At 37.9% G+C, this 17,976-nt stretch overlaps 1 pseudogene; it reads left to right on the forward strand.

Annotated features, from left to right (window-relative positions):
• Positions 1-279: 279 nt before the first annotated feature.
• The window catches only part of LOC124238656 (UV radiation resistance-associated gene protein-like), a 68,367-nt pseudogene continuing 50,670 nt past the window's right edge, over positions 280-17,976 (forward strand).

Below are 17,976 nucleotides of genomic sequence, written 5' to 3' on the forward strand. Positions count from 1 at the left end.
GGCACAGTGAGAAGCCCAGGGCCCTCAAGCATATCAATAAGCACACACTGCCAGTGTACTGCAGGAACAATTAGAAAACATGGATGACCCAGCACCTCTTCCAAGATGCCCTCCTGAGATGCTATGCCAGCAAAATGGAGAAGTACTGTGTGGAGAATAACATACTTTCAAGATTTTTCTTATTGTTGCTAATGCTGCTGACATCCTCCTTTATTGGTGATCTTCATCAATATCAAAGCAGTGTTTCTCCCTCCAAACATCACCTCTTTGTTCCAACCTATGGATCAAGGAGTTACAGCAGCTTTTAAGGCCTACTACCTGAGGATGACCTTTGCCCAGACTATTGCTACAACTGAGGAAGACACTGAGAAGACACTGATGCAATTCTGGGAGGATTACAGCATCTATGACTGCATCAAGAACCTTGCTTGGGTTTGGAGTGATGTCACCCAGGAGTGTATGAATGGCATCTGGAAGAAGACACTCAAAAGGTTTGTCCATGACTTTAAAGGATTTGCCAAGGATGAGGAGGTTACAAGAAGGCTGTGGTTGTGATGGCAAACAGCTTTAACCTGCGTGTGAATGAGGATGACATTGAGGAACTCCTAGCAGTGGTTCCTGGGGAACTGTCTAATGAGGAGTTGTTGGAATTTAGAACAGGAAGGCATAGCTGAAGAAGAGGCAAGAGAAAAGGAAACTGCAGGAGAAGAAAAATAAGATCTCCCAAGAGAATTCACGGTGAAGCATTTAGCAGAAGCTTTCGCAGACTTCAAGAAGCTCCTTTAAAAGCTTGAAAACATGGACCCCAACACCAAAAGGTTTTCATTAATAGAGAAGGATGCTCATGGTGCTTTGTCTGCTTACAAGCAAATCTATGATGTGATAAGAGATTTTCATATATTTGTTGGCACCATTCGTGTAAACACTAATCTTTACATATTAAAGATTTTGTTCTTATTATCTTTAAATTAATTCAGAGTATGGGGCATTGCTCTGGTCTCTGATGTGTATCCACTAAAGCAAAAGATTATCAGGAATGAAGACCAGATGTCTGCCCCACCCAGAGACCAGCCCCTGTATAACTGGCCTGTAGTCTTCGTTCTGTAAGATGGGCTTTAAGGACACTAGTCCACCATCTTCCATCTTTGCTGGAAAAGATGAATAAACCCTTTCTATTCCACCAACTTGCCTCCTGATCTTTTGGCTAGACTTGCAGCAAGCAGAGTGAGCCCATTGCTTGGTAACATATTGAGGTATATGGGTTCAAAAACTGATTTGGCTTGAACTAAAGAAGCCTGATTTATGGCCTATAAAACACACATTGCACATGTGCTTTAACCATTAAAATAAGGAATGCAGTCTATTGAGATAAGAATGCATACTTCCCTTTCAATGCCCTGTTAATCCCTTTCTGGACATCAGGATCATGTTGACCTGCTGGTTTGCAGCTGAATACCTCTTTGAAATTTTGATGACTATGTATCCTGGGCATGTGTAATGTACCTCTTTTTTTTTTTTTTTTGAGGAAGATTAGCCTTGAGCTAACATCTGCCACCAATCCTCCATTTTTAGGCTAAGGGAGATTGGCCCTGAGCCTACACCTGTGTCCATCTTCCTCTACTTTATATGTGGGACGCCTGTGACAGCATGGCTTGACAAGTGGTGCATAGGTCCACACCTGGGATCCGAAGTGGCAAACCCTGGGCCACTGAAGTCGACCATACAAACTTAATTGCTGCACCACCGGGCTGGCCCTGAGCATGTGTAATATATGTTCTCTGTTCTAAAAAGGTGTAAGACTGTACTGGAAACCATGCTTCTCCAGAATGCTTTCTTCCTTTCTGGAAAAGCCCTTTCCAGATGGTAATCCTCACTCTGGCTCAAGTAAAACTCACCTTCTCTCTCTTATCTATAGAATGGTTATCGGTTATTTTGTGTCAACAGATGAAAAAAAGAAACAAACCAAGCAAATCACCATGGACATATTTCTGAAAAGAGTGGCACCTCCTCAAGAGCCTCAGGCAGGTCCTTCAGGAGTATTCCAGAAGAAGGCATTGTTACCCTAGGAGATGACGAATTCATGCATTTTATTGCCCCTGAAGACCTTCCAGTGGGACAAGATGTGGAGCTGGAAGACAGTGATGTTGATGATCCTGACTCTGTGTTGGTCTAGGCTAATGTGAGGGTTTGTGTCTTAGTTTTTAACAAGAAAGCTTTACAAATAAAAAACAACAACAACTTTAAAAATAGTAAAAATCTCATAGAATAATGATATAAAGAAAAAATATTTTTGTACATCTGTACAATGTGTCTGTGTTTTAAGCTAAGTATTAGCACAAAAGAGTCAAAAAATTTAAAAATATCAAAAAGTTTAAAAGTAAAAAAGTTACTGTAAGCTGAGGTTAATTTATTCTTGAAGAAAAACATTTTTTTATAAATTTAGTTTAGCTTGTGTACAGTGTTGATAAAGCCTACAGCAGTGTACGGTGATGTCCTAGCCTCCACATTCCCTCACCGCTCATTCGATGACTTACTCAGGGCAACTTTCAGTCCTGCAAGCTCCATTCATGGGAAGGGCTCTATATAGGTGCGCCATTTTTAAAATCTCTTATGCTGTATTTTTACTGTAGCTTTTCTATGTTTAGATACATGAATACTTAGCATTGTGTTACAATTGCCTACAGTATTCAGTACAGTAACATGTTGTGCAGGTTTGTAGTAGGAGCAATATAGCCTAGGTGTGTAGTAGGCTACACCATCCAGGTTTGCGTAAGTACACTCTATGATGTTTATGCAATGATGAAATTGCCTAACGACACATTTCTTAGAATGTATCCCCATCGTGAAGCAATGCATGACTGCAAATGACCACTTTGTCCAACAACAAAGCAATAGTATTAACCACAAGGGATGGGATTGTTACAGAATAAAAAGACTTCAGAGAAAAATCAACCAAATATAATATGTGGACCTTTTGGGATTATGATTCAAACAAATCAAATGTAAATAGATATTTTTGAGGTGAGCAAAGAAAACTGAACATGAATTGAGTATTAAAATATTTAAGCATTAAATATTTAAAAATTTAATTATTGTTAATTTTATTGGGTGTGATAACGGTATTATGTTTATGCTTTTATCTGTTCAGAGAGTCAACCTAATAAACAGGTAAACTGAGGCAAGCTCAAATTACCAGAAATTGAGTTTATTTGGGAATAGCAGAGGAGTTGCAATTCGGGACACACAAACTGTAGCGAGCTACAAGCGAGTCTGGCGAGGGTGTGGGGCAGGTTGTATTTGCCGGCCAGGAGTGCAAAGACGGGGACGTCCAGCCAGAGTCCAAGCAGTAAGCTCATTCGCTTGAAGATGGGGAGGGATTCTTGGCAGATGTTTGTTCATCGATCAGAAGATGAGTTTCCATCTTCTGTAAACCCGCCATTTATGGGAAATCTGTCTCTCAGTTCCTAAGTGTCATTTTCCTGAGGGCACATGAGTGAGATTCCCCATTTCATATCCTCCAGTTCCATTTTTGATTAAAATTCTTTCACAAAGGACCCTTACTGAAATATTTACACATAAAATGATAAAACGGGGCCGGCCCGGTGTCGCATTGGTTAAGTGCGCACGTTTGGCTTTGGCCGCCCGGGGTTCGCTGGGTTCGGATCCCAGGTGCAGACATGGCACCACTTGGCACACCATGCTGTGGTAGGCATTCCAGTATAAAGTAGAGGAAGATGAGTGAGGATGTTAGCTCAGGACCACCGTTCCTCAGCGAAAAGAGGAGGATTGGCAGCAGTTAGCTCACGGCTAATCTTCCTCAAAAAAAAAAAATAAAATAAAATAAAATAAAATGGCTGGGGTTTTTCTTTTAAATATATACCTGTAGTGCTTTTTTCCTTGATGTGAGTTTTTGTTACATGGGTATGTTAACTTTGTAAAAATTTGTTGTCCTTTACACTTATGTTTTATGTGCTTTCTGTCTATAAGTTCTACTTCAAAACTTTACAAAGCATTTAATTTATTGGATTTTTGACTTACAGATAATATGTAAAGATGGTTAAAAAATCTATTTATACGTAAAAGGGTATACAGTGAAAAATATGTTTTCCTCTCCCTGACCCATTTCTTTTCTCAGAGTCAATGACTATTACGAACATTCATCTGGAGGTATTTTTATGCATGTACAAGTATGTACGTGCAAGCATGTCTTGGAGATAATTCCATGTCAGTATATATAGATATTCTAAGTTTTAATAGTTACATGTTATTTCATTGTGTGTATTATCATACTTTATTTGACTGGTCACCTAGAGCTGGACAGTTAAGTGGCTTAGTTTCTGTGATTGCACATAGTGCTTCCATGACTGTCCTTGTCTATAGGTCTTAGTACTCGTGGGTTTTGAAGTGTTAATAGATGTTGCCAAATTATTCTTCAAAATGTTTGTACTAATTTGCCTCTGTTTCCACCCACTGGCATGTATCAGAGCACTAAAGTTTATAATATATTGATGCATAGATAGTAATGCCCTCAAGAGGGAGATATTTTCCAAATAAATTGACCTTTGATTATACTAGTTCTTATTCAAGTACCTGAAACAAGGAAGACATGGTCTGTTTCTTTATAAAATTAGTATTGAGTAATGTCAACTGAAGTGCTTCCAGAACAAAAGATTCTTCCCTTCTAAATGGTGTGATAAATAAACATAAGTTTGGAAAAATAAAATCAGTAAGAAAACTTTGAATTATTCTTATTTAACAAGAAGGCTAAAGAGATAAACTCAAAATTTTGAAGGAATAAATTTTTTATTTGATGCCATTTCTCTCTGACTCTACTCTCAGCCCCTCATTTCTCTTCTGTTATATCGTGCCATTATTTGTTTAAAAAAATGCATGGAAACCTCATGGGCAGGCTTTTTTTGTTGATGGTGAAAGCTATGTTTTGTTCAGGCTCAGTTTAAGTGCTGAGTGGAGACAGCAGCTGAGAGAGCACTTCTGGCACAAGGTTAGTTTGGGCTCATTCTGGGGAAAACATTGGAGCAAAGGTCCCTAGTCCTTGGGGGAAAGTAGGTGGCAGTACACAGAAAGCTTCGTAACCTTTAGTGGGTCACAGCCTCCTTTAATGAGGATTCTCAATCTCTCCCCAGAAAAATGCACACACCCAATTTACACAAGGTTTTGCATACCATTTGTAGGGGAGGAAAACTTTTCCCTTCTTTCCTTTCAGGTTCTTTGGCTGTCCTAATAATTAAATTGACATAAGACAGATTAACAGGAGAAAAACAAATTTAATTTTGTATGTATGGGAGCCCCGTTAAATATGAGATTCAAAGAAGTTACAAAGTAGGAAGCTTTGATACCTTTTAGATAAAGAAACAATAAATTGGTGAAGAATTGACAAGACGAAGGGGCTTGAGATGGTAATTTAGTGAAGAAGTAACAAGATTTGTTTATACAGTCTTCTCAGCGCTAGCTTCCCCAGCTCTGCTGGTATGGATGCCTCCCACCCTCCTGGTCCAGGGACGGCACCTTTCACATGGGAGATTTATTTCCTGCTTTCAGGGGGACAAAGAAGGATCACGGTGGCCTTTCTGCACCAGCTGTTTCTCAGGTAATTCTAATTCAAAATAATCAACATGGCAAAGTAGTGTATTTTGGGGTGGCATATTCTGCTCCCCTTCAAATTCATAATTCTTTATAGGCCTATAAAGCCCATGGCCTGGAGGGCTTACACAGGAAGGACCGAGGACATGCAAGAATCTCTGGCCAGAACTCATAAAAAGAATAGCTAATGTTTTTGGGGGCTTTACCTGTAATGACTTAGTTGGTACTTTAATTTTCCCATCTGATAAATAAAGAAAACCATGCACAGAAACTTAAAGTAACTAATCAGGAAATGGAGAAGCCAGAACACAAAACTGCTGTTTGTGGTTTGGCTCTAGAGCCTGAGTTCGTAATCACTTCGAGAAACACTTTATAGAATGTTGACGCCCATCACTCCAAGATGGCTAGAAACACACCTGTCGTCCAATGCATTTGGATTTGGTGGCACACAGCAATGAGAGAGTCTGCACACCATGAGGCACTATGGGGGCATCTTGGTATAAAGGTCTTGAAAGGGGTTTATTACAGAATCGCAGCTCGTGTTAGGTGATTTAGGGAGGGTTTAAGGCAGCAGGAGTTTGCTCAAGGTTGAGTGCTATCAGGAAGTAGGAGTCATTCTGTGATTGGGTTTGTTTATGAATCTTACCTAGGAGATGGAAAGAATAAATTAGGGCTGAAGTCGTAATAATAAAGCAACAGTAGTCCCTTATATTAGCCAGAAAAAGGGACTATTTAATCATTTTTGTGGTTTGGACAGTGTTCTGGTTTCTGTCTGTGCTCAGACATGATTACCAAATTGCCTTGATTTGTCTTGCTCTTTCACGGTCACAGAGTGACTTTGTCTGATGTTAATGTTTTGTGAAATTTTCTGTGTTTAACAGGATACTTTGGTCTGCCTGTGAGTGCCGGGCCAGCTCCTTGCTGCTTTTCTCTTTTTCAAGAGGTAGGACTCACAAGGTTGCAGATGACAGAAAACCCAAACCAAAATGACTTAGGCCAAAAGGTAACCCAGGGCTACATTCCCTTTAATTATATATAGCATATTTTTATAGATTAATTAATTGAGGGTCAGAGCGATTAAGCAGCTGAGCTAGAATCTAAACCACCTACTCTCTCGGTCTGATTCCACGGCCTCTGTTTGTTCCACTACTTCAAGGCACTAAAGTATGAAGGAGCAGAAGGAAATGGAGTTATGAACATCGTGTGAATGGAAGGGACTGGGGCACAGTGAGGAAAAAGGTCGGATGGGTAGGGTGGGGTGAGAGTAAGGAAGAAACTAAAACATAGACCTGTGTTTTTGGGCAAGGGAATGAAATGGTAAATGCCATGTTTTAGGAAAATTAGTCTGAAAGTAACATGCAGAATGTATTAGTTGGGAGAGAATGAAGACTAGGAAATCAGCAAAAAAGAAATTAGCAAAGAGACCATAACAGTCACCGAGGCAGGAGGAACTGAAGGTTTGGTCTGAGAGGAAGGAGTAGGTGGACCCAAGAGACCCTGGTTTCGTTTATTTAGATTAGTAAATATTTATTGATGTGTTCCCATGAGCCAAACATGGTACTCAGTGCTAGGACTACAGTGGTAAATAAGACAGACCCAGTAGCTGCCCTTGCAGAGCTCACAAAAGCACCAGCCGGTCTGATGATGGAATGGAGAGAGGGATGAAAGAAAGCAATTTGAACCTGGAGGTCAGATTCTCAGAAGTGAAGACAATTCTTATTTCTGGTTTGATGTCATTGAGTTTGAGTTTTTTTCCTGCTATATCTTCTTAGATGAAAGTTTAACGGGTGGGTTAGAACACCATGATACAATGAAAAGAAGTGTGATTTCTTATATGTCAGAGTCTCTAACATCATAGGTTAGAGAATCACTTCCCTTCAATGGGGCCTGGTTTCCTCAAATGTAAAACATGTGGACTGTCTTAGGATTCACAGGGGCCTAACCCTGGCTGCACATTAGAATCAATGGGGGGAGTTACTACGCAATTCCCAAGCCTGGGCCTTACCCAAGATCAGTTAAATAAGAATTTCTGTTGGTGGGCCCAGGCAGTAGTATTTTCTAACTTTCCTGGATGATTCTACTACTCAGCGAGGGCAGAGAACCATTGGTTTAGATAATCTCTAACGCCCTTTCCGTCTCTGAAGAGGCCATGATCTCAAGGGCAGAAAACGAAACACTTTCAAGGTTACATTTTGTAGCTGAATAGGGCATAGGGTAGGAATGAGCTTAGGATGCTGGTGGTTATGTATTTACACTTATAAATATATTTATTCCACAGTCCAAATCTAAGGAAAAGAGCAGATCTTGCAAAAACTCTGACTAAGGACCTTTGAGTTCTAGTTGACTTCAAAAAAAAGGAGAGGCACAGAAAACCATCTAATGTGTGTGTCACCTACACACACTTTATAGTTTTACTAACACTTGTAGAAATACTCTTAGCTCCATGAAGGGCTGTAATTGGATATTTTTTCCATTAGATGGAGCTATATCTTTGTTACAGGAGAATTTTATGCATTTTATAAAAGGAATGCTTTATAGATGATGAATTTTAAGGTGGAACAGGAAGGAACTGCAAATTAAAACTGTTTTTCAAGTAGTCATGTTATTTCTAACTTTTGAAATATCTTGACTTGTTAATATGGGTGCCTTTGCATTGGTCTTATATTTTACACACTATTAATATAAAGAATATTTAATAAAACTTTGTTTTTTGTGTCTTTCTTCAAAAGGCACAACCCACGCTCTCCTCCTAGAAGAGTAGCTGTTCATAGTATTTCAGTTAGGATATTTCTAGATGGAGATCCACAGTCACTTGTTTCCAATTCTGAAATCCAAAAAGCCAGATTTTGAAAATAAAAAAACCAGGAAACTCAGTTGAATTTGAATTCTAGATGAACACTGAGTTAACTTTTCTGATATAAATGTGTTCTATGCAATATTTGGGACATATACTAAAAAATTAGTTGTTGTTTATCTGAAATTCAGATTTAATCGGGCATTCTATATTTTGTCTTGCAACTCGTTCTGAAAACCAGATTTGTGTAATTTGTTTGATGGGAAAATGTAACCTAAATTGATGTGAGATTATTTATAGTCTTTACCTCACACAGTGTGAATATTTGTATCTATCACTGCAGAAATATTAGTGTATTTGATTATGGATACTGCCCCGAATGCACTGGGAATGTTACATAATAAATGACATTTGTATCACATTATTTTTTAAAATCAGAAAAGCAGCGAATTCCAAAACACAGTTGTCTCCAGGGCTTTCAGAAAAGAGATTTTGAACCTGTGATAAATTCTTTTTTAGTAAGCAAAAAAAAATAAGTATGCAAAAAGTTATTTCTGAAGTTACTGTAAGAAATAACAAAAAATTCCAAAATTAGTTCATTGTAGGTAGTATGACTGGAAATAAACCTTCTAATTTCCTTTTGAAAAGAATGTCTTGGTTTTCTGCTGTCTTCAACAAGTCAGAAAAATAATGTAGAGGACAGGGCACCTACAGCTCAAACTGAAAAAACAGTGGAGAAATCATTCAGTCATCCCCAGGCAACACAAAATCACCGCGGACTCTGAACGACAGGCTGCCATCTTTCCTCTCCTTCAGACAAAACAAACCCTATGGAGGGAGACTGCCTCACTTCCTTGGCATTATATTCCAGAATGTTGTTACTTTGCTACTTGGGAAATGCCTTGTAACTTGTCTTAAATCTGTCTGCTTTCAGTAGATATTTAAGAGTCAGTGTTAATGACCGTTAAAAGAACAGCTCATCAACATTTTACCTTTACCTTGTTAAATAACTAATGATTTTCTTCTCAGATTTCTATTCCCAGCTTAAATCATTTCAATTCCCTTCAAATTTTTTTTTGATTGTAACCATTTACTAAACTTCATAATTATTATATAACAACTAGCCTTAATCTTGTATGCATTGATGTATTAAAGGCATCATATATAGACATTTTAAAAATATATACATACATTTTTTAAATATATACACGCATCCAAGAATTATGCTCCAGAACAGTCTCAGTGTTTATAATGTGTCTGCTGGGTCTTTTCCTGCTAGCTCTTTTTATACCAAATCAATATCTTCCAAAAATGTTGAAAATGGGTTTTTGCCAAATGAATTACCTAGTGTTCCTTTTATATATATATATAAATATGTTTTGCCTCTATCTTCCAACTTTCCAAAATCAACTTAAAATGTTTCAACATGCCCTCACGTTGTCAGCAAAGTAGTGGCAGTCTGTGTCATTAATTAAAAAACAGTACTAATCCTTTGGTTGTACATTCATAACGTGAATCATATCCAAAGGGAAAAGGTCTTCTTTAGGACCATTGTGTGAAGTGGTCTTCTCACAATGGATGTCCAAATATGTACAAAATAAATATTATATAATATAGATACATTCAACAAAGTTTTGATCATGCTACATGAATAATTTTTTATCCTTATTTTTTAGTTAATATTGTATAATCCCTTTCCCAACAAACACTTTTTGTTCAATGCCTCATACAGATTTACCATAATTTGCTTAAATCATTTCTCTGTTATTGAACATGTTGGTTCCTTAAAATTATTTACTACTATAAACAGTAGGGCAATGAACATAATGTTTTGTTTGTAAACATTTGGGACTTTTTAGCATAAATTTCCAACAGTTGAATTGCTAGGTAAAAGAATGAGGGACAATTTAAGGCCCTTGACACATATTGCCACATTTCTTTCTAAAAGGATTGTGTCAAATTATATTTTAACTGGCAGTATAAGAAAGTGGGTCCTAAGGATCTCGAATACAATTGTCAGATGCCTAAACAGGATGTTCCCTTTCTTAATACTTTTTGATATGACTCTTTACTCAAGATTTTTATTTAAAGATGACTAAAAGCATTACCTGGAAACGATTGAATCCACCTTGGTAAGGAAGAATATGCAATTGACTAAGCCTAACGTTGTTATATGGGTTTTAGTTAGTATAGAGTTAGATGTACAGAGAATTTCTGATGTTGATTCTAATCTCTCTTCATTAAAGAATGGTGAAACTAATCCAAGATGGCTGATGCATTGCGTGGGGGCCTGTGGACAGCCTTTGTGGCCTTCTTTGGAGGCAGAGAAATTGATGGAGGACAATCTGCCACCTCTCCCTTCTTAAATTAGCATTGAGGTTCCTTGTGGTAGTCATTAGGCCTGTTCCCAAACATTCCACTTCTCCTCTTTCTGGGCCATGGTGAGAATGCACATTTCCAACTCCCGTTGAAGCTAACCACGACCATGTGACTTGCCTGGGCCAATGAAATGTGAGAGCAAAGTGACAGATGTCACTTTTGGGTGGAAGCTTTAAGAGGCAACGTATGTTTTACTCCTTCCCCTTTTCGTGCCTGGGTGATTGTGGAAGCGTGCATTAAGATGGTCTCTCCATCAGCCTGCATCCCTGATCACTGAGTGAGCAGAACGTCCTTGCCAATCTGCGATCCAGGCCTACATGGGAGCAAGAAATAAACGTTGCTGTTTTAAGCCCCTGAGATTTTTGAAGTTTGTTTCTGCAGCAAAATCTAGCCCATTCTGACTGATACACCCCTTACAATCCAGCTGCATATGGGAGAGTGGCCTCTTTCCCCATCTACCTGAGTCAGAGCACATGGAGGTCTCATTCCTATAGATAAGTGCCTAGCAGCTCCCACTGCCAGTGCAGCCACTATGCATAAGCTAGCTTTCCCCCTCACCACGTCATACCTAGCTTTTGCTTTGTCAAATGTGTTTCTTCTGTTCAAAAGCAAGAAAAGGGAAGCATTTTTGGGTTACAGGCAAGGATGTAGAACAAACTGGAAGCATGGTGCAGGGGAAGACGTTGAGAGTTTGCCAGAAGACGTATTTTGACCAGTATTTCCCCAGAGCCGGGCCTGATCATTTTTTCCGCTTCATTCAGGTTCATCACTGTTCTCCTTCTGTATCCCATAGTTGCTCACGCCTCAGGCGAGTCACCGTTCCCTTACTTGATAAGGACTAATAATGAGGGTGCAGGTTTCTCTTTTATTAGTCTCTCTTTTTTCAGTTCTCAAGTCCAGATTGTAAAGTGTAGAATCTTCACCAACTGTATTTCTATTTCTATTGCCCCATCACACAATTTATTTACTACTGCATGCGTCTTTAGAAATGTTGGAGGTTAAGAATGTGTGGCTTAATGTTACTCTGCATAAATGCTTGATGCCTGAAAATGATTTCTTCTTCTTATGTGACTGATACGTAGGATATATAAGCTGTCCTAGCATTTTTTTTAAGGGAGGAAATTTCAAAGTTGGACTTGAACTTGAGATGTTTTCCTTCATTATTAAAACAACGAGACAAATAAACACAAATATAATTAGGAGGTTATTTCTTGCCTTGCATCATAAAAGCCATCTCTGTATTTGTATCTGTCTGGATTTTGAAGTTTGGGTATTTCGCACCCATTTTTGTGAGGGTTCTACAGACATCTTATGATTGTACAAGGAAATAGACATTGTATAGTAGTTTAGAATGAAGCTCTGGAAAGAGAACGTGGGTCTGTACACCAGACTTCCCTCCGTATAAACTGGGGATGATGAAACCCATCATGAAAGCTTGTTGTGAGCACTTAATGTGAAATAACAGGAGAAAATAAAATTGTTATTCATAATCCCCCTTCACTTTTTAAGAAGGCTTTTAATTTGCTGACAACTGGGTATATAATAATGCAGGTTGGGGGTGAGAAGAAAAGGGAGCTGGTGGGGCTGGGGGCCTCTGGAGGATGGAGGGTGACAAGGAAAACCCCAGCTGGCACAGAGCTGGAGAGTGGGGGAAGAGTCAGCTCTGATTTGGATGTTGGTAGTAGTTAACTGAGGATGCGTAATGTAAGACCTCTTTTCTGTTTCCCCTTTGAAATCGGTAGTAAAGTCTACTTTTTAAAACAAATCTCAAAATGTTAGGAATGACTGTATTTCTTGTATAAAACAGGGCAGAGGCCTAAGTACTTACTGGCATTGGGCCGAGACAGAGTCAGCCTGTAAGGATGAGTGACAGCCTATATCTTCATTATGAAGGAAAACAGTGCGCTGCCTGGCAGGTCCAGGAGTCTAAAAACCCCTCTGCACCCGTTGTCTGAGAGAGAAGAAGGTGTTTTGTAACTGGAAACAACAGTGGACATTTATGGCATTTGAACAGAGTTGTATCTGCAAAGGTCTGTGATGCAGCCATTAGAGACCATAGTAGCTGGGGATCAGCAATGTAATTAAAGAAGACATTGTTTCTTAAAGTCTAAGACTGAAACAATTGGAGACAGAAAGACTAGGAATTCAAGCACAATATAAAGAAATGAAATGTTTGAGTGAGGACTGAGACTAGCACGTGACGTGGTCCAGCCAGGGGCACAGAGAGGGAGCCGCGGCAGAGAGTGAACGAGGCTGTGAGAATACATGAATCTGGATGGAACTCAGGCGTTGCTAGTAATTTCTCTAATCATTTCTGATTCATAATTTCTTCCGTATCCGAGAGAGAAGAGTTTGGAGACAATATGGTTTTATTTATATGGTATTATTTTTGTTTTGCTGTTGGGCTTTGTTTAAATGTTTGTGAACTTTATCACAAATCATTTCTTAGCGTGGGATTGGTTCTTCTTAGTCGAACTTTTTATAAAGTTCTTAGAAAAGACACTTAGATGCCTAACCTAGATGGATACAACATTACACTTATGGCTATGTTTCTGAATCCCAGAATGCAGAATAGGTAAGTAGCCATCCTTATGAAAACCTATCTCAACAAAACTTGTTTCTTCATCACGATGCCATGCGCTTGTGGACTACTTCCATGTGTGTCTTTGGCCACTCAGGATTTTTTTTCAATAACCTTTCCCCAATTATGAAAGTAATAAACACTATAAAAACAAAAATAAACACTATAAAAATGATACAAAATAGGAAATCATAAAGAAGAAAATGAAAACAATACTTAATCCTACTAGCTGGAAATAAACATTTGGTGGCCTACGATGTTTAACTTTGAGTTTTGGAAATTAAATTGATGAGCTCTATAAAGAAAAACCCTGGAAATCAAAGATTTGCCCTTAGCCAAGATTGAAGTATATGTGTCCTTTAAAAATTCTTGCTTACAGGGGAAATCTTCAATTATTTCTTAAATATCCTAGGATTTCAGTATTTGGAACTGCAGACATGAACATTTGATGTATTAAAATAATCTTTAATTACTTCCTTGCTTAATTTGTTTAACTACCAAACTAGAAGGATATTCATTGCTCCAGGCATTCCATCATAGCTGATACGTGTATGTGAAGAAACAGAGAAAAGCATCCATTCTCTTTCGTACTTTCATTAAAAAAGGGGACTTCTTTTCTCCTTTTGCTATCATATAAATTCTATTGCAATAACACTGTTTATTATATGCTCCTTAACCTCTATACATGTCTTTATTCTCAATATTACTTTTCTGGTTTTTCTCTGAGAAATAAGACGGAAATGAATGAAGAATGTAATTTTAAATAATTTGGACTTGATATATTGACTCATCTCATCCTGTAGTCATTTGAAAATTATTCATTTCTGTGGGCAAAGTCAAAACAGTGAGCCTATTAGGGAACCTGTATACAGGTCTGCTTTGGGGTGTTGGATACAGTATTTTGGTGATGCAGAAGGACTTGCCTAGAAAGATAAGGTTCCGGAGGAGCAATGTTTTCTGGGGATGTGTTAACCCCCTCTAGTGGAGAGGAAGAAGTGTAGGGGAAATACCTCAAATATTTTGATTAGCCTGCAAAATTTATCTAATTAGATGATTTTCTTCTAGCACGTTCAACTTGCTATTTACTTTTCACTTAATTTAACAAGAGAAAGCTGGTCACCATTAAAAAACCCTCTTATTCTCTACACACTTATAACCTAGATCATCTTTATGGAGGTGTTTAGAAATTGACTGAAATGTCATCCGCATGGTTCAAACCAAACCAAACCAGTCAGATCCAATAGAGAAAACGCACTACTTCATCTTGAGCTAAACTGAAAAAAACCTATCTTCGACCAGATTTCCTCTTAAATCACTATTTTAGGACTATTTTAGGTTTATCATTTCTAACAACAATCATCCACCAAAGAGGGAAAAAATATCTGTGATTTCGTAAACACCCTTGCTGCTGCTGTGTTTAAGAAGAAAAATGCATCTTATTAAAGCATCATCAGCTGGCATTTTTCATGAATTGATGGACATCTGTTCAGGCTGGGCATTGTGCAGCTCCACACACATTTATTCTCTCGGCATTCTTGAGGGACTCTGTGCACTTGCTGGATGCCAAAGATAACATCTAGATCAGCCATTTCTCATAAATCATTGGAACACGGAACATGAAACAAGAAGAAGAAATCAGGAATTCAATAATAAATATGGCAAGGTGCACAAACAAGAGAATTGAAACCAGATGAAAAGGAGCCTTTCAGTACAGAAGGTCAAGAAACGAGTTCCCTGCTCCCTCAAAGCCTTAGAATAATCCCTCTGATTGTGCTTTCTCTCCAGCCGTCAGCTTTCTGCTCTGAGTTGGTTTTGGAATATTTATGTGGCGGATTTAAGGCTTTAACATACAACTGAAAAATTAGTGTCGTTTATTTTAGTTTGCTCCAGGCCCACGGCCATTATGCAATGAAGAGGAAAATAGTGTTCATTGTACTTTAAGGAGTACTGTGCCCACATGCCTTGAAATAAATTCTGGATATGTGTATATAAATATAATTCAACTTATACAGTAGATTTTTTAAACTTGCAGTTACATATGTGATAATAAAGTAATGTGATTAATTTTGTTTTTAAACAAAATGTCAGAATTTCTCAGGAGCCATCTTAGGAAGATGTACTTATTCCAACAATGTTGACATTACTATGTTATGGGAATATCTCTTTGCGTCCTGAAAAGCTGCAATCCATTTTTAAAAATAGCCTCCTTAGTGGCAAATCATCATCCTTTGTCCGTGAGTTTGAACTTCTGGAAACATAGTCATTTGGTGACAAGTATGGTAAATGATGTAGGTGAAATGATTTTTTTGTTAAAAACAATGTAGATTAATAAATGAATAAAAGTGGTTTTGAAAGTATTTCCAAGGAAAGGTTACAAAATATGACTGATGTCTCCTCACACAATTATTCAATATATAAGCTGAATGTTGGGGTTTTTTTGGACTTTTTTTTGTCTTATAACAAAGAGCATTGTTTTACTCTTTTATTTTGAGTATTTTAATTTAAAAGTGTACAATGAGAGCTTACTTTTAAAGGACATTATAAGCAATCATTATAGACTAAAGAAATTATTTATGATGTGAATTAATAAATAAATAGTTGATCACTTTGCATGTTCAGATTTATAAATATTTGCATGTTTGTTTTTAAATCCAGACAATTTCATGGCATATTTTGTGATTAAATTAAATTATCTTTAAGATGCTGTTGATTTACGATACTGTTGATTCATTTTGGTCCCTTCCAGGTGTCCCTAAATTTATTTGTTTACCCTTGCTTTCAAGGATAAATCAGCCTTATCAGAATGGAATCCTTGTAGCACAGGCCGACGGGCCTTAGAATCACCTCCCCCAGTGCCCCTCTGAACTGTGTTTAGAAGATAACTTCTTTCTATGCAGAGAAGCATTTTCTCCCTGCGGTCACCATTCAATAACAGCCTAATTCTGTTTTGTCTCCTACGTGTCTGGATACATAGGTAGGCATTGTCACTTGTGGTTAAATTAGGCATGTGGGTATAGCCAGAATACCTGGGTCCAAGCCTTCCACTTGCCAAACCGTGCCATCTCATCCACGTTGCTCTGTGCCTCAATTTTCTCGTGAGCAAATTGGAAAAAATCATAGCTCCTAATTTTTATGAGGTTGTTGTAAGGTTTAAATGAGTTAACATATTTAAAATGTTGCAAAGAGCATCTGGTACATGGTGAGTCTCAGTAAACATTTGCTGTTATTATTGCATTAAAATAAATATGCAGAGTAAGCCTTTTTGACGTTATAATTTTTTTAGTTTAGAAATTTATGGAGAACAGTTTCTCATACCTGTAAACATGAGTTATAGCTGATAGCATTTCAGTTTATGGGTGCACCATAATTTGCTACATTAATCCCTGATGTTAAATACTTAGATGGGTTCCATTTTTTGCTGTTTTAAATAATGTGATAACTTTGTTCATCCTCGTTTTCTCAAAATAATAGGAATTTCTGAACAATTGCACAGGGTGTGTACATTTTTAGTCCTTTTGATATTTTTTTCTTAGTTGGCCACTAGAAACATGTCAACTTACATTCGCATCTGTAGAGACTATATTGATTTCTGTAGCTTACTGTGCACACTTCAGTCTGCATATCCAGCATAATCCCTCTTCTACAGCTTTAATATATTAGCCACCTCTGCACATTTACCAGACTCCTCTCATAGAAAAACAGCTGTTCCTGGATCAGTCATCCAAATCATCAATGATCGATGTATTTGGGATATATTATCCAAAATATTTAGTTCTTTCGCATTGTGTTTGTCTATAATTTTGCCTCCATTTCCCGTCGTCCCTACTCCTTGCTCCTGACATCCTGTTACATGTCTGTCTCTCCAGAAAGGTACAGGCTCTCAATCTCAGGAATTTCCTGCAGACGTACTATTACCGGAGTTCTTAGAAGCTTAGGGTCCCTGCAGCATGGAGATCTGATCTTCTCCCTTCAAGTAATATGAAATTTAAGAGGAATAGAAAAGAAAGCTTACAACAAAAGCAGAGAGAGAAACCATAAAATAAGGAAACAAACAGGCACAGACAAGAGCAGTTAGAAGGAACCTCTATCATGGGGCATAAGTTCAAGGTGGGGATCACGTACGGAGAAGTGCTTTATATAGCGAAATGAAAATACATTCAAGAGACATTGTTAAGTGTGGGAAAAAAAGGTGTGGAACAATGTGTATCGAACAGCGTGTTCCTATGTGCATTAGAAAATAGGGTCTAGGAATATATATGTATTGCTTGTTTATGCATAACGTACATCTGACAGAACACAAAAGACTCTGGTGGCTCTCATTACCCCTGGAGAGGAAAACTGGGGAGTGGAGATCAGGGATGAGAAAAGATTCTTTCCCTCTCTATCCTTTTCACCAGCTGAATTTTGAACCATATGAATGTCATGTCTATTCAAAAGCAGATAAGTAAAATATGTTAAAACTTCTCTCTCACAAGTGAATATCTTGTACTTACATAATGGTGCTTTTCTTTTTAGAACCCGCTTCCTGCTTTTATCCAAAATTGTCCTATTAGCATACCCAAGACAGGACCCCTGAGACTAAGAGGCATCCTTCTGACAAAATTGTTAACTGTAAATTTCA

The sequence above is a fragment of the Equus quagga genome, chromosome 4 (genome assembly GCF_021613505.1).
Source record: "Equus quagga isolate Etosha38 chromosome 4, UCLA_HA_Equagga_1.0, whole genome shotgun sequence".
Lineage (NCBI taxonomy): Eukaryota > Metazoa > Chordata > Mammalia > Perissodactyla > Equidae > Equus > Equus quagga.